This window comes from Mirounga leonina, unplaced genomic scaffold (assembly GCF_011800145.1).
Source record: "Mirounga leonina isolate KUSES-001 unplaced genomic scaffold, KU_Mleo_1.0 Mir_125, whole genome shotgun sequence".
In the NCBI taxonomy this organism is placed as follows: Eukaryota; Metazoa; Chordata; class Mammalia; order Carnivora; family Phocidae; genus Mirounga; species Mirounga leonina.
Genome location: NW_023270305.1, coordinates 71,814,215 through 71,830,596, shown reverse-complemented (window position 1 = coordinate 71,830,596; position 16,382 = coordinate 71,814,215). Strand labels below are relative to the sequence as shown.

The following is a 16,382-nucleotide window of genomic DNA, read 5'->3' as shown; positions in this document are numbered from 1 at the left end:
GGAAGAGGAATATTCCAAGCAAAGGGACCAGAGCAAAGAAAAGATTTAAAGGATTAAATTCAACATGAGAAACGTTTTGCCATTTGTTTGAGTCAAGTAATATATGCTCTAGACTTGCTTCTGCTTAACTCCATGGAATGCTTAATCTTTCTGAAATTTAATTCCCTCTCTTGCAAAGTGGGGTATACTTACAGGGTCATAGGAACGCTATGCTAAATGTAGTACCAGCCATGAAGGGGCTTTCAGATGGTTAAGGCACTGTATAAGTGTAGGACACTGTTGTTAAATAGATTAAGTTTACAGGTGACTACCAAGTCAAGCGCAATCTGTGTGAAAAAGGACACAGGGTATCAAGACCTGCCAGGAAAGGACGCGAGAAGAAGCCTCTCCTGACGCTGCTCCCTGCATCTGCCCTATCCCCAGCTTCTCTGAAGCTCTCCACTGCCCCCTTCTTCCACAGGGTGAGTGGCTATAAGAGGAAACATCCCGCAGAGGGAGCAGGCACAGTCCCCAGGTGGAGCGCACCCTCACTGGCCACTTCCCTGCATGACAGCTCCGCCTGGGGTCTGGGCTGTGAGTGCAGAAAATACATGTCAGAACAGGTCCAGGGAAACATGTGGTGGGTGAACCCAAGACTTGGTGATCCTGAGGCCCTCCGAGCCACTGCCCAATGTCCCTGCTCCCCGTGGCCATGTCCAAATCGCGCCTACCTTAGAATCCCCTCACCAAGGGCCCTGTGGCCTCTCAAATTCTGCTGCCCCAGCTGCCTTGGCCTCCACAAGGAAAAGGCTTTTTTATTTCTATTTCTCCCTGTGTGTTTACTAAATTTCACCTTATTTCTGGAAAACTATTCAAAAAATAGGGAAAAAAATAGAAAGTTGCAATTACCCCACAGCCCACCACCTAAAAATAACTTAAAAATTTTGTGTGCATGTGAATGCTATTCCAGAGGTTCCCCAAAACTATATGCAGAAGAACAGATTTCTGGAAATAATTATGCAAAATGGCATTTTAATACACAGCTTTTTAAAAAGCAAAAGCCTTAAATTCAGTTTTCACTAAATGAAAAATATGAAAAGGACTAGAAAATTTCAGATGAATTTGTCTTTTGTTTTAGGCAGATAACTTTATATTCTATTATTACAAAAGACTACAAACATATGGAAAAGCAGAGTGAACAATAAAATGACCTTACTGTCCACTTTTAACAAATCTGGGCGTGTGCCTGGGTTGAGAAGTTTTCCTTTCTTTCTTTTTTTCAGTGAAAATGTTAATGTAGAAATAATTCATTAACAGGACTATACCTATAGGCCTGACTTCCCAACTAGTCAAATTCTGTTCCTGGATGCTGGACACTGGGCTCTCCCGCCTTATGTTATAAGTATGTTGTCTATTGCAACTTCCCGCCCCACACCTCCACAGTCAAACCAGTGCTTAAGTCAGACACCAGGCCCCACAAGCATTTTACATTCGTAGTCTTGTACGCTCACCCTTATCTAGAAAGTCTGCCCTGTTATTGCCTCTGCTCTGGGGAAAAGAGAGCTCGGAGAGCAAAACAACCAGTTCAGGTGTAAATGGCAGAGCTGGGATACAAATTCAGGTCTGTCAGACATCAGAGCCTGGGTGCTGGAGCTAATTTCTAAATGGATTTTGGGCTGTACGTATACTGTCCAGGTACTTAAGCTGACAAGGAACAAAAACTCTGGATGAAAGATTTCTTCTTCTGGTGACATCAGAGCTCCACTATCCCCAAGCAAAGTGAGAGGAAATTTCTGTCCAGAACATCATCTCCCTGGGTTTCCTGCAAGAAAAGTTTGTTTGGGAGTCCTGTCCTCTCCCTACCAGGGCAGGCACTGAGACTGAGTAGAGCATCGTTCAAAAGATGATAGGACCTGAGCATGGCTGGACCACCCTTGCTGATGGTTCCAGAATCCCAGTGAATTTTAGCTATTAGCTACAAATGAGGGTATTTTTAAAAAGTTGGACATTCAAAATGATCCCTTTGGGGGATCATTTTGCAGTAATGACTGAGATTTAAAACCAACAGTAAGTATGTATTTCCTGAGAGCTTGGAGCTCAAAGCCAGCCTGATGGTCCCAGCCACCAGCTCCAAGGGCACAGAGGCAGTGAGATGAGCCAGTCTGACACCATGTACACTGGGACCCCTGCACCCGCCACCTCCAGCTACAGTCTCCCTCCCTCAGTCCTCAGGCACCAAAGGACCCATGTGCGAATTCTATCCGTCAGGGTGCAAACAGGAGACAGAAATCACATCGGTAATTTGAACAGGAAAGTGTAACATAGACGTGTATTAACTAGTAAAAGAGATTCACTACTGAGAAGGGATAAAAGAACTCTAAAGAATACTGTAGGGCTAAGGAGGAGCTCCAAGAAAGGAGCCAACTTGGCTGGGACTCAGAGCTCAGGGAGAGGGTGTCCATGGGGTTTTCTGAGCCACTTCTGGTACATAGCCTGAGCCAAGGCTGTGAGCAGGAAGCCTCTCCATGGTGTCAGCAAACCTTGGTGGGAGGTAAGAGCCCGTGGATGCCACACACACTACTGGCAACCATGCCACAGGAGCCAGAAAGGGGGAAACAGCTGTAACCAAGCAAGAATAGAAGCCTTTGCCTTCTACAGTGTCTCTCCAGAACCTTCTATTGACAAATCTAACAACAACAACAAAATGTTTCCAATGTCCAGCTCCAGCATCACAAAGCAGGGCAGAGAAGCGTGGATTTGGAGTTGGGAAGCAATAAATGGGCACCTAGCTGTGGCACTGTTACAACAGCCCCAGACTGGAAATAACCCTCGTGCTCACCTACAAAAAACGGTAAGTAAGCGAAATGTGGTAGACACACACAAAGGAATAGGACACTGCAGTAAACATGAGTGAATTCTAGCCACACACGATCACATGGCCGAACCTCAGAAACATAAAGTTGAGTGGAAAAAGAAGTTGCAATAGACAACATACTTATAAAGCTTAAAAACCAGTAAAACAACATGATACGTTGTTTAGTGATACATTTAGACATAGAGGAGCTATTTTTAAATGAGCAAAATAATGGAAAAAAAAAAAAAATAGCCAGGAGAGTAGTTACCTCTGGGAGTGAGATTGATATAGGACAGGGGAGAAGCCCACAGTAGTTTCTAATATATTGGTAATATTCTAGTTCTTATATTGACGGCAAGTTCACGGGCATTCATTTGATCACTATGCCTCATAATTTACATGAACCTAACAGTTGTTATATATGTACCTCTGTACATGTCAGATATTGCTTCATAAAGTACAAGGAATCAAATTGTATGAGATGGGTTGGGAGTTACCTGGTCTCACAACAGCTCCTGTTCAAAAGGCCTGGAGATCTTAACTGACACAGCTCCATATGAGCCAGCATGTGCCAGGCTGTTGGCAAAACAAATGTAAACCTTGCAGAAACATAAACAAAGTGCCCAGGACAAAGGAAGCTGTGCTCCTCCCTCACTCTGTGAGGATCAGATTACATTGGGCTATCTGCCCCCAGTCCTGAGGGACCTTCCAGGAACACAGACCATCTGGAGCACTTTCCAGTAATACACGAATGGCTTTCTTACAGCATGAAGACCAGATTTAGCCCAGGTAGTTCACAACCTGGAGCAATGGCAGGAGAAGGTGGAAGGTACTAGATCTTGGCTCAGTTAAAAGAACCACGTGTACAAATGAAAATAACAAATGTTGGTGAGGATGTGAAGAAAATGTAATCCTTGTTTCTTGCTGGTGGGAATGTAAAATGGTGCAGCCATTGTGGAAAATGGTACAGCATTTCCTCAAAAAATTAAACATACAATTACGATATAATCCAGCAATTCCACTTTGAGGTGTATATCCCAAAGAATTGAAAACAGAGACTCAGATACCTGTACACCAATGTATGTTCATAATAGCATTATTCCCAGTAGCCAAAAGTGAAAGAAACCCAAATAGCTATTGACAAATGAATGAATAAAGAAAATGTGGTCTATATATACAATGAAATGTTATTCGGTCTTAACAAGTAAGGAAATTCTGACCCATGCTAAATTTGGCTGGGACTTGAGGACATTATGCTAGATGAAATAAGCCAGGCACAAAAGAACAAACACTGTATGGTTCTACTTACCTGAGGTACTAGAATAGTCAAATGCATAGAGACACAAAGCAGAATGTGGTTGCCAGGGGCTAGGTGGAGGGGGTAAGTGGAGGTAGTGTTTAATGGACATAGAGTTCCAATTTGGGAAGACAAAAACGTTCTGGAGATGGATGGTGGTGATGACTGCCCAACAATGTGAATGCATTTAATTCCACAGAACTGTACACTTAAAAAATAGTAAATTTTATGTTATGCAGATCTTACCACAATTTTAAAAAAAGAATTATGTGTACCGACTAGAATGGGCTGTCTTGGCAAGTTCCCTGCTACCGAGAAGGTTCACACAGAGCCTGGGCAATGATCTTGTTGGGAATACTCTAGCTTGGGAGCTCTCATGGTTCTGGCCAAAAGCTCTGTTTGCAGGAACCCAGTGTGGAGTTCAGTTGCAGGGAATGGAATAAAAGCAGGCTCCCTCCATTGCAGAGGGCTCAGCCTCCATCTAGGAAAGGTAGATGCGGCTCTCCAGCAGACTGAGCTATACCCAGTCATAGACACCCAGGACACCCAGACCTGGGGAGGAACTGCCTCAGGATGCCTGAGATCCACCTGGAGGAAGGGATGATCTGGAGACTGCCCTCTCCCATTGACACAGGTCCCCCAGGAGTGAAATTAATTTCTTTGGGGTTCAGGCCCAAGCCTCAGGCCCTCACTGTTACCAAGCACACTCCATTTGCATCCATCACCGTGTTGATCTCTGATAGGGTCAGGCCCTTCAGTAAGTCCCAAGGCAGATTACCTGGTATTGGTCCCTGACCAGGTTTCTGGCCTAGCCCAGTACTAACCACATAATTCTCTCCACCCTGGCCGACTTTCACTGTTTCCTAATAGTGATCAGGGCCCAACGAGGGGAATTTCAATGTAGTCTTATTGGTAGTGTGAAAACTTAGAAATCTAAACTCTGAACTGCAACTTACATGCAGACAGTAAAAAAGAAATTAGAAGCAAACCTTTGCCAAAACTTCCTGACAAGCTTAAAAGTTCAGTCCTCAATAGGAATAAAACCTGGACCAGCTTTCAGGTCACCCTTCTGCCTTGAATTCCCTAAGAGAAAATGTTTTTGAAAAAATGAATTGAACTTCTTACCTGTCCTTATCCTTCAAGACTCATTTGCAAAGCCACCTCTCTCAGAAGCCAGTCACATTACTCAAGCATAATCAGGTGTCTGTCCTGTGTGTCTTCACAGGGTTTTTGGCCCTGTCTCAGCATCTACTGGGGTTTCCTTGCCAACCAGGCCCAGGAGCTCAGTGAGGGCATGATTTCCAATACCCAGCATGGTGCCTGGCGTGCAGCAGACACTCAACACATGGTTGCTGAAAAAGTGAATGCATGCATGCATAAAAATGAATACAGTAAAAGCATTAATTTTTAGCTACGAGCCCAAATTTTGCTTGACTCATTATGACACCTAGTGGTGACTAGCCTCCATTGCAGACCCAACAGAATCCGCATTAAGTGCATTTCCTTTTGTTCCAGCAAAAGCCTCCTGAGTGCCAACTAGGTGCCAGGGACCATGTGAGTGCTGGACACTTAGAGGTGCTGGTCAGTATCTATCCTTGAGGGATTTTAGGCCAGAGGCACCAAGTGCTGCTCACCACCACAGAGAGTCAGTACTGGCATTAATGTTACACCATCGTAGAGACAAATGAAGATGCTGAAGCTCCAATGGCCGGTGACTCAGTGTAGAGATGAGCAGCTTCTGAGGGAAGTGGAAACCCTATTACCTGAGCTACCTTGTAACATCATCCTGTATATCATTCCCCTTGAAACTAATTTGGGTTCCAAGTTTCAGGGTATTGTCCCAATATTATTTCTGGCTTCAGCGAACATTCCTGAAAAGTTAATACCTTAAGCCACCCTGGCTTCCCTTATGCCTCCTCCTATGTGGAGAAAGGATGCTGGGGAAGGAGACTGAGAAAGAGAACCTAGTCCTGCCTTTTAGTCCCTGTTTTCTTCAGCCCTTTTGTCCCTCTACTTCTCCAACCAAGCTTTAAAAAATAAATCCCAACTGGATAACCATTTGGGAAGCAAAAATAGAGTTGGGCTTCTTACTGTAAAATATATATATTTATAATATAATAAATATATATAAACTTGATATCATTTGTCTTTCAATTATGTGAAGGAATAATTTTTAGCTATGGGCCAAAATAATACTTGGCTCATTATGACACCTAGTTTCATCATTAAATAAATAACCTATGGTATATTGATTCTATGGAATACCAGTTAGCCACTAGACATCGAGATGTAATGCTATCTTATTAAAATATGTCCAGAATATATTGCTAAGCTTTAACAACAACAACAAAAATGTTAGAACTATCTCTAAATTCACAAAAACACTGTGACTTGAAAGGATGTTCATCAAAATGTGAACAGTGCTTTATCTATGTGTATTTAGAATAGTTTACTGTCTTTGTATATTTTTAATATTTTATTTGGAAAGCATGCATTGTTTTAAAATCAGAAAAACACGAGCTATTTTCATGAGCAAACAAACAATTAAGCCCTGCCTTTCAAATATGTCCAATACACCTGACTGCTGAGGCAGGAGGTAGATATATAGGAACACATAGGTATATAGATTGATAGATATATAGAAACATTGCCTTGAAAAAAGCTACATTCTGAGTTTCAAGGTGAACTCTATGGTTCTTATTTTCCTTGGGAGTGACAGTACTTTCTAATGCCCCTAACAAGGCCAACGGACAGTAAGAACACTCTGTAACAATATACACTATAAATATTCAAAACATAAAAGCAGTTATCAGTGGAGGCCTTGGGTTTTCCACGTCCCAGGATCTGGTAGAGCTTCTCTGCCTAGAATAGACTCATCCCAAGGCTCACATTTACAGTAAATGTAATTACACTTTAATGGCATTCATCTCATTCTGTCACTTTTTCCATAGCTCCTATTTTTAACCAGCACAATGGGAACATTTGTCCTCTGATTCACTGACGAGTTTGCAGCCCAGGAGTCTGGCTTTTAAAATGACAGTACCCTTAAACCTATCGCTGATTTTTTTAAATGAAATAACAGCCTGTAATTAAAACAATGGAGTGCAGGCAACCTCAGTGGGATAACAATAGCAACTCAGCACCAAATTCAGGTAATGGGCTATATCGGCCACTGTGCTAGAAGGCAGTAAATGGAGAACAAGATTCTGGTCCTGGCTTTGTGGCCTTGAAAGTCACTTGAAAGTCCTGCACCCCAATCCCTATGGAAAGCGGCACTGATTTGTAGATTCCATTAAGCGAGGCCCACCCAGTGGGAGTGATGAACGTCATCCCAGGGCTTTTGCTCTTTTGGAAGAATCCCGGGGGACAGTTCTGCCCACTCAAGCAATGCAGTGGGAACTACCAAAGCTAATGGGGCTGTTGAGGCTCTCCTGTCCCATTATATACCATAAAGAGGTAGAATCTATATCACCTCCCCTTAATTCTGAGCTGGTGAGCAAGAGCTTCAACCAATACGATGTAATGGGAGTGACTCCCTGAGATCTCTGGGGCTAGGTCACAAAAGGCTACATCGCGTCCTTCTAGCTGTCTTTACCTGCTCTTCGGACCCTTCCTCCCAGAACCCAGCTATCAGGATGTGCAAAACCGGGATATGACCAAGACATGAATAGGTGCTCCAGCTGAGCCCAACCTTCAAGCCACCCCCACCTGGCCCCAGACATGTGAGTGAAGAAGCTCCAGCCACCCAAGTCCCTCCCAGCATGAGTCTTCCTCACCGACCAACATTGGGGAGCAAAGGCAAGCCGGGACCACCACCATGGTCACGATCCATGGAATTTGTGAGCATAATAAAAGGGTGATTGTTCATGCCACTAGATTTGTAGTATGTTGGTGGGAAGCAGTAGCAATTGGAACTCCATATCCTGATGTACGAGTTCAAGTAATAAACACTTACCTAGTGCTTACTGTGTGTGAGGCCCTGTCCTAAGCAAGATACAAATATTCATTTGTATTATAATATTAACCTTTATAACAGCCCTGTGAGGCCTATAGTATTATTGCCTATATTTTACCCACCTCAAGAAGACACTTGAAAGACACTAGAAAGATACTTTGTCCTGATGAAAGGATAAGTTCATTATGCACCTTTCAGACAGGCCTCATGGTGACTCCTGGTCCTGACCTGATTTTTCACAGGCGCCAGGCAGGGGCTAATTTACATTGCTGCAGCCACGCATGCAGCCAGAGATTGCTTCTTGGAACTGCAAGCCCTTGCTTGGTAGTCATTTTATTTGGGTACACATTGAGTTCCTCAAGTTCTTGTGTGCTTACTCAGCAGGCCTGCTGTCTCCAAAAGAGGACGCTGCATGACAGTGGCATTGGATTTCTTTGCTTCTGTAAACATTTATGTACACCCGCTAGCAAATCCTGATCAATAAAGGATAATGCTTTGTGGTCTTTTAGCAGAAACTCTCTTTCCTAAACTCTACTCCTGCCATTTAAAAGTTTTTCCTAAAACCACGGGGTCAAACTGATTGTATGCCATTAGCTCAGGCAAAACTGTGCAGATGTCTCCTCTACTCTAGGTATCAATCAAAAATGAACAAAACGTTCCCTTTGGTTGATCCTTTCCAAACAAATAAAAGCCCTGGATAAAAAGGACATAATTAGCTTCCCTTGCCCACCTACTGTTCTATTTGCAAACTTAAAAGTAATTGCCAACCACCTTTACAGGCTCTTCTCTCCTCTAACCTCCCTCCCCTTCTACCTCTCTCCTTTTCCATCTTCCCTTCCCTCCTTCCCTCTCTTCCTCTTCACCTCTCTCCCTTCCTTTTTTCTTTCCTTAAACTCTGTGCCTACTGGGTTTGGGGGTAAGAACTATGGGAGGTCACAGCTACCAGTGGACACTGGGAGAAGGTGGGGATCAAGCCTATTTGACATAAGCCACATGCTACAGACTCATTAGAGGCAGATCCTGTACAATTCAGAATTTATTTTGAAGAGACCCCACCCCTACCCCTCCACTATTCACTGACAAGCATACAAACGCATATCCACTGACACTCAAAGTTCATTCTCCCAAGACCTCTCACTGCCAGGAATATCAGCAGCAGGATCTGCTGTGTCAAAGCCGGGAGTGATAAAACAAGAAGCCTGGGAGGGAGTTCTCAAGTTCAGAGAGCTTTCATTCTGCTTCATGTCCTGCTCCTGTTTGATTCTATTTTCTCTCTCATACTCATTCTAACACAATGAAAAACGGAAAATGTGCCTTGAACCCCAGGGATAATCCTACCGTCTCTGAATGCAATCATGAGCTGCTACGAGCTGTACATTATTCTAAAAGAACTCACATTTTAGAATCCCCAAAGAGAAGAGGAATGGCCCAAATGCTACATAGCCCAGTACTATGGCCTGATGTGGCTCAGATCCCCTCTCTTTCCATGTTAATGCCATTCCTGTAGGTTAGACGGTGCATCCATTCAGAGGACTGATGAATAGTCTGAGCCTTCCCCATCAACCAATATGTAGTGGAGACTTTAGGTAGAGAAAAGTCAGTGCAAAAACACAGCATTTCATCCACATGGAGGAGAGCTGTCTTGGAAAGTGATAAATATCACACTGTAAGAATATAAAATCCTCCAGTGCTTTATAATAAGAATTACTTGCTAGGACTCCAAGAAAATAAAGGATAACTTAGAGAGAGAGAGAGAGAGAGAGAGAGAGAGAGAGAGATGGGTATTTCTTAACATACTAAGAAAATGTAAAAGAGCACAGAAAAAAAGTAGATTATACAAGGAGGATTATGTAACGGTGGAAATGTAAAAGGGAAAAAAATGCCCCAAAGCTGCCCAAATAAGAAGGTTAAAAGATATAATTTCAGATTCTTCCCAAATTGTACTGACAAATTTTACCTTAAGAGTTTCTGGGTCATTTATAATTCCAAGTGTTAGGACCCAGCAATCAGTCTCAAATGAGTGAATTTATCAGGATGCCAAAGTATTGAGGAATGCTTTAAAAAAAAAAAAGGATGCTGGTGAGGATGACCATGATGATGTCAATGAGGACTACTACTATTGCTACATCAACATCAATAAAACATCAGCGAACTGTTCTAAGTACTTTATAAAACTTAGTTCATTTAATCCTCATGGTAACCATATTACTTGGATGCTTGTTACATATTAGAAAACCCAAGACACCATGACAAGCCACCAGCTCAGCTACAGGTGGTAATAAAGAAAAAGCTGTCTGCTCCATGAAGATTGGACTTTGGGGGGTAATTTGGAGTCACTGCAGGTTTCAGGGTGCAGTACTCATCCTGACAGAGTCAAAAATATCCTTTGTTGAGTTGACTTAGGGGTAATCACATCTCAAGGATGGATCGGAATCAGCCAACATGATTTCAGATTTAATTACAAACCAGAATACCAATTTATTAAGTTAGAGATTGCTAAACTTCCACTGGTTGATGGCTCAGTAATTTTTTCACTGTGCCCCTAAGAAAAAAAGGAAATATCTAACCATTTCTTTTATTAGTTAGGGACAAACAACTTAATAAGCATTTATGTTCTAAATACTTTTAGCTACTTGGAAAAATATGAACATTGAACAAAAAATAATACACTTACTTTATTTCTTATTAATGCGATGTGAGTGCCTGTTGGGCTCTGGGCTTTGTCCAACCTTGAAATTTGATCAGACTCTGTCACCCTCATTCCCTGCTCCTTGTTGATTTTTGAGCTATACCTGCTTTTATCACAGCAACTGCCAAACACCCTGCTTTGGAAAGATAGGACATCATCAAAAGGAATGCAGTACAAGCTAATGCTTACTGTGAGCTATTTGAGCTAGTATTTCCTGCAGTGTTTGATAAATTGCGGCATTTCTGTGCTTCCCTTGAAAACAGAATATCCCATTCCTGTGAACTTGCTGTGGGAAACTGGGGCACCTCAGTGCAGTTTGGGAACTGCATTAATCTATACTATGGAAAATAACTGCCAAGTACTGTACTTCTCACATTTTCTTCCAACTAGCCTTGGGAAACCAAAACAGAATCAGAAAGCCTTTGGGACCCAGAGTCAGTATGGGGGATAACCTGAGGCTGCCCAATCTCCTCTTTGGTTACTGCAATTACAGCGGAGTCCAGTACAGTAACAGCCTGCGTTAGTGTGTGTGTATGTGTATTTACTATATACTATTTCCCTTGGATATCTCAAATCCCAGGATAAAACAAAAAGTTGCAAGTTACTTATTCTCTTCTATAACATTTGCTAAAAGGCAAAGGATTGATTTGTTAACTATTACTAACTACAACTTTTTATGAAATATATATGTATTTTTTAAAGATTTTATTTACTTATTTGAGACAGAGACAGAGAGAGTGAGAGCATGCGCAGGGGGAGGGGCAGAGGGAGACGGACAAGCAGACTCTGTGCTAAGCACGGAGCTGGACATGGGGCTCGATCCCATGACACTGGGATCATGACCTGAGCCAAAATCAACAGTCGGACACTTAACCAATTTAGCCACCCTCCACCTCATGAAATATATATGTATTTTTAAATGTTTCTTTAAAAATTTTTCATCACCTGAGAGAGATACTTACAAAAGCAGTATTGGATTTTAATTGAAAAAACTGTATTCATTTTAATCAGTATGTAAGGAAGAGTAGCAGCATTTTTCCCATGAGGAAGTTTGTATATTCAATATTTTAAATGTCAATAAACAGATATGAGTTAATGATCTGCTCTCAAACCTAAAAGCTAGAATGGTCAAGTTAAAATAATCCACTGTGAGATATAACAACTTCATTTCACCAATGCTAAGCACATGTTTCCCCTCATTTTTAACATCCCTGAGGTCGGGGTGCCTCTTGCAGTCACTGTTGGCCAGGCAAGTGGCAGCAGTGATCACGTTGCTATTGCTCGCCACCTTCTGGCTGCATCAAGAAGTGCCAGCTCAAACCTAGCAGAACATGGTGTCAGAGCTGGACTCAGGCCATTTTAGGAATGCCATACCCAATGTGTTTTGCTTCTATTTCCCTTTTTATCTATGCAGAAGAGTGATATGTGACAAGAATCTATGTTTGAATGTCTAAGAAAGTTCTTTCAAATATATAAAATAGGACTAACTTCCATGCACGTTCAGACTCATCTTGTACCACCAGCATCCCACCTAAAAGGCACACCAACCGTTGTCTGTCAGCCCAACTTGCCTCCCAGGCATAGACACTTGCTCAGTCCTTGTGCATGCACAGCCCAGAAATGCAGGGGAATTAACTTCTCTAGAAGCAGGCTTCAAGGGGTGAGCAGGATTGAGAGATAAATAACTCAGGCTCCTATCAGTGGGTGAACAACTAGGGGCTTCTTTGAGGTCCTAAAGGGATTGAGTTCCTAGTGTCTACCTGCATCACTGACCTGATTCTCAGCCTTATACTGGCCTTTCCCCTTCCTTCTCTCTCTCTCTCAGCTCCTGCCTCCTGAACCCTGGGATCTCCTCTCAAACTCTTCACTCAAATCCTTGGCTCAGGCTCTGCATTTGGGTAGATCCAAACTAAGACCTGTGCTTTTTATTACAGACTATCAAGAAATGAACACCACCTTCCTTACAGTAGTTTCAATTTCCACTTTGCTGTGATTCGTGAGCCACCGTATTTTAAAAAAACAACAACTTTATTTTGGGGTATAGTTTTAGATTTACAGAGAAATTAAGAATATAGTACAGATTTCCCATATAATGCATACCCAGTTTCTCCATTACATATTATATTAGTATGGTACATTTGTCACAATTACCAAATCAATACTGATAATCATTCATAATCATTCATAAAGTACATATTTTATTCAGAATTCTTTTGTTTTTAGCTACTATTCCATTTCTGTTCTAGGAGCCCATCCAGGACACCACATTACATCTAGTAGTACTGTCTTCTTAGGCACCTCTTAGCTGTCACACTTTTTCAGATTTTTTTTTTTTAATGACCTTGATAGTTTCGAGGAGTTCTGGTCAGCTATTTTGTTAGAATCTGCCTCAGTTGGGATTTGTCAGATGTTGTAAAGAAGACCAAAGAAGTAAAGTAGCATTTCCACATCATATCCAGGGTCCATAATAATAAATGACATCACTGTTGACTTTGACTGTGACCACCTGCCTGAGACAGTATTTGTCTCTGTAAGGCTGCTCTTCCCACCCACCTTTCCATATTACAAACTTTGGAAGGCAATCATTACATGCAACCCATGCTTAAGGGTGGAATATCTTAAGTCCAGAGTATCTATATAAATTATTTAGCATTCTGCTTGAGAGATTGTCTCTTCTCCCCCACTTACCTATTCAACCATTTATCAGCATGGACTCATGGATTACTTTATACTTTAGGTTGTAATCCAACATTTACTTTGTTGCTCAAAGGGTTCCAGCTTTAGCCATTAGACCTTTTAATTGGCTCCTTCATCCTTTTGACATATTCTCATCATTGTGGGGTTTGTTTTTTAAGACTTTTTTATTTATTCATTTGAGAGTGCACGAGCGAGAGCGTGAGCAGGGTGAGGGTCAAAGGGAGAGGGAGCAGCAGACTCCCCTCTGAGCAGGGAGCTCAATTCAGGGCTCAATCCCAGGACCTGAGCCAAAGGCAGTGCTTAATCGACTGAGCCACCCAGGCGCCCCCATTTTGTTTTTGTTTTTACCACTTCTTTACTTTCTGGTGCTACAAGATGCTCCAGGCTAATCTTACATATTTTCTGCTCCAGTTTTAGAATCAGCCATTTCTCTAAAAAGCCCTAGTTTCTTTTTGGAGACTGGTATTAGAAACCAGTATCTGAGGGTCAGGTGCGGTCTTTGCTACTGGGGTCATTGCTTTTAGGCCTGGTTAGCTGATGGAGCAATGAAAAAAATGTTTACTAGCCTGTGTATGTTCACTACCTAATATATATAATCATCTGTATCTATATTAAACTAAACAGGAGTTTATACTGATGTCTCCAACTCTAATCCATTACCCCATGGATCATTTTAACCTCCTCTCCTTGCTATCTATAACCTCACACTCTAACAGTGAAACCCGGCTCTCACCATCTGTTATCCATATATTTAATTGTTCAATTCTAGTATATAGTCTAGCAGTATCAGAATTGTTAAACCACACTGCTGTGAGAAAAACTATCAGCTAGAATACAGTGCTTATGCAGAGATACTTCTACCTTTCATCTTACAGACTCATTTCCAAGGTTACGTCAGAACTCTTCCTCGAAACCCCTTCCATTAGGTGGTTTCACACATTTGTAAAATAGTTAGATTGTTTTGTCACATCCTGCATTCCACCCAGGGATCTCCTCTCTAAACAGATACTTTTAAATACGCATACATTAAGACTCACTCTTTGTGCTATAAAGTTTTATGGGCTTTGGCAAATGCGTATTTTCATATCTCCACCATTATTATATCGTTCAGAATAGTTTCACTGCTCTAAAAATTCCGTGTGCTTTATCTATTCAACCCTCCTACCCTACCCAATCCTCTGGCAACCTCTGCCCTTTTAGCTGCTCCATAGTTCTGCCTTCTCCAGAATGCCATATAAAGGGAATAACAGAGTATACAGCTTTTTCAGACTGGCTTATTTCACTTAGCATCCATTAGCTCATTTCTTTTTATGGTCATACAACATTCCATTCTGTCAACGTACCACAATTTGTTTATCCACTTATCTATTGATAGACATTTTGGTTGTTTTGGTGATTATAAATAAAGCTGCTAGCAACATTTGTATGCAAGTGTTTGTGTGGATATGTTTCACATCAGTTGGTTAAATAGCTACAGGCATGATTTCTGGATCATATGGTAAGACTAGTAGGAGTATTATCCATTTACATTTATTGTAATTACTGTGTTAGATTTATTTCCAGCATTTTGGACTTCCTACGGTTCTTTTTGTTTTCTTTTTATTCTTTCTTTTGGTCTTTTAACTTAACTGAGGTTGCCCCTCCACCCCACGCCCCCCATTACTTTAAAAGTTACATACTCATTTTCTTTTACTGTTACCTTGAATGAAATTTTTTTACATGGTTATCTTTGCCAACCTCCTGAATGCTTAAGTCTAAGAACATCTGAACTCCAATTAAGCCTTCATCTTGTACCCTATTTTGTCCTATTTTTTAGTTCCATCTTGCTCTTAATATCACAAATAAGGCATTATTTGTATTCTTTTAAGTCAATGTTCGTTCAGATTTACCCACATTTTTTTGGTCACCACCCTTTCTTGAACGTCAGACCTTTCATCAGATGGTTGTCCTTCTTTTTTTTTTTTAAGACAGAGAGTGCAGGGGACAGGGAGGGGCAGGCAGAGGGAGAGAGAATCTCAAGCAGAATCTGAGCCGAGCTCAGGGCCCAACATGGGGCTCGATGCCACGATCCTGAGATTGTGACCCGAGCGACTGAGCCGTCCAGGTGCCCCTGCACCTTTCATCTTCTAAACTTCCTTTAGTGAGAGTCTATAGATGACAAACTTACTCATTCTGTCAGAAATTTCATCCTCGTTCCCAAAATATACCTTTGCTGGGTATTAATTCTTGGTTAGTAGTTTTTGTTGTTTTTTCTTAGCCCACTGATGATACTACCAGTCTTTTTTGCTTTCCTTGCTGCTGAGAAGTCAGTAAGCCTTACAGCTACTCTGTCGTGGGTAATAAATACGACTGTTCTGCTTGTACAAATCTGATATTCTGCAATTTTACATATATATAACATATGTAACAATATATATTATTATACATATACACACACAGAAGTGTAGATTTATTATATGTAACTCACTTGGGATTTGCATAGCTTTCTGGAGGTTGGTATCTTTCACTGGTTCTAGAAAATCTATCTTTATCTTTTCAAATATTGCCAATTTCCAATTCTCTCCTTCTAAAACTCTAAGATACATGTTAGACCTCAGTCTCTCCACATCTCTTTCCTAATTTTTACATTTCTACCTACTTATCTCTGTGTGTTTTCTACTGGGTAATTATTTGGCTCTATTTTCCAGTTCATTCTCTCTTTCACTGGTTATTTGACATGGGATTTGTTTTTACATAAGGAACTCTTTTTCTTTACTCTTACTAAATACATACTAATGTATTTATCTTGAGACGCCTGGGTGGCTCAATCAGTTAAGTATCTGCTCAGGTCATTATCCCAGGGTCCTGGGATCGAGCCCCGCACTGGGGTCCCTGCTCAGCAGTGAGTCGCCTTTCCTTCTCCTTCTGCCCC

At 41.6% G+C, this 16,382-nt stretch overlaps 1 protein-coding gene across 3 annotated transcripts in view; it reads right to left on the bottom strand.

The window, feature by feature from the left end:
- Nucleotides 1–16,382, bottom strand: part of PDCL3 (phosducin like 3) — a 120,019-nt gene that overhangs the window by 91,001 nt on the left and 12,636 nt on the right. The window contains exons 7-9 of one of the 3 annotated variants that reach the window (XR_004678624.1): nt 10,760–10,910; nt 10,043–10,140; nt 5,256–5,482 (exon numbers count right to left, since the gene is read on the bottom strand). The gene's annotated coding sequence lies outside the window, so the exon portion shown is untranslated. The remainder of the gene's footprint in view (nt 1–5,255; nt 5,483–10,042; nt 10,141–10,759; nt 10,911–16,382) is intronic. The other 2 variants (XR_004678623.1, XR_004678625.1) reach the window with 2 other exon arrangements.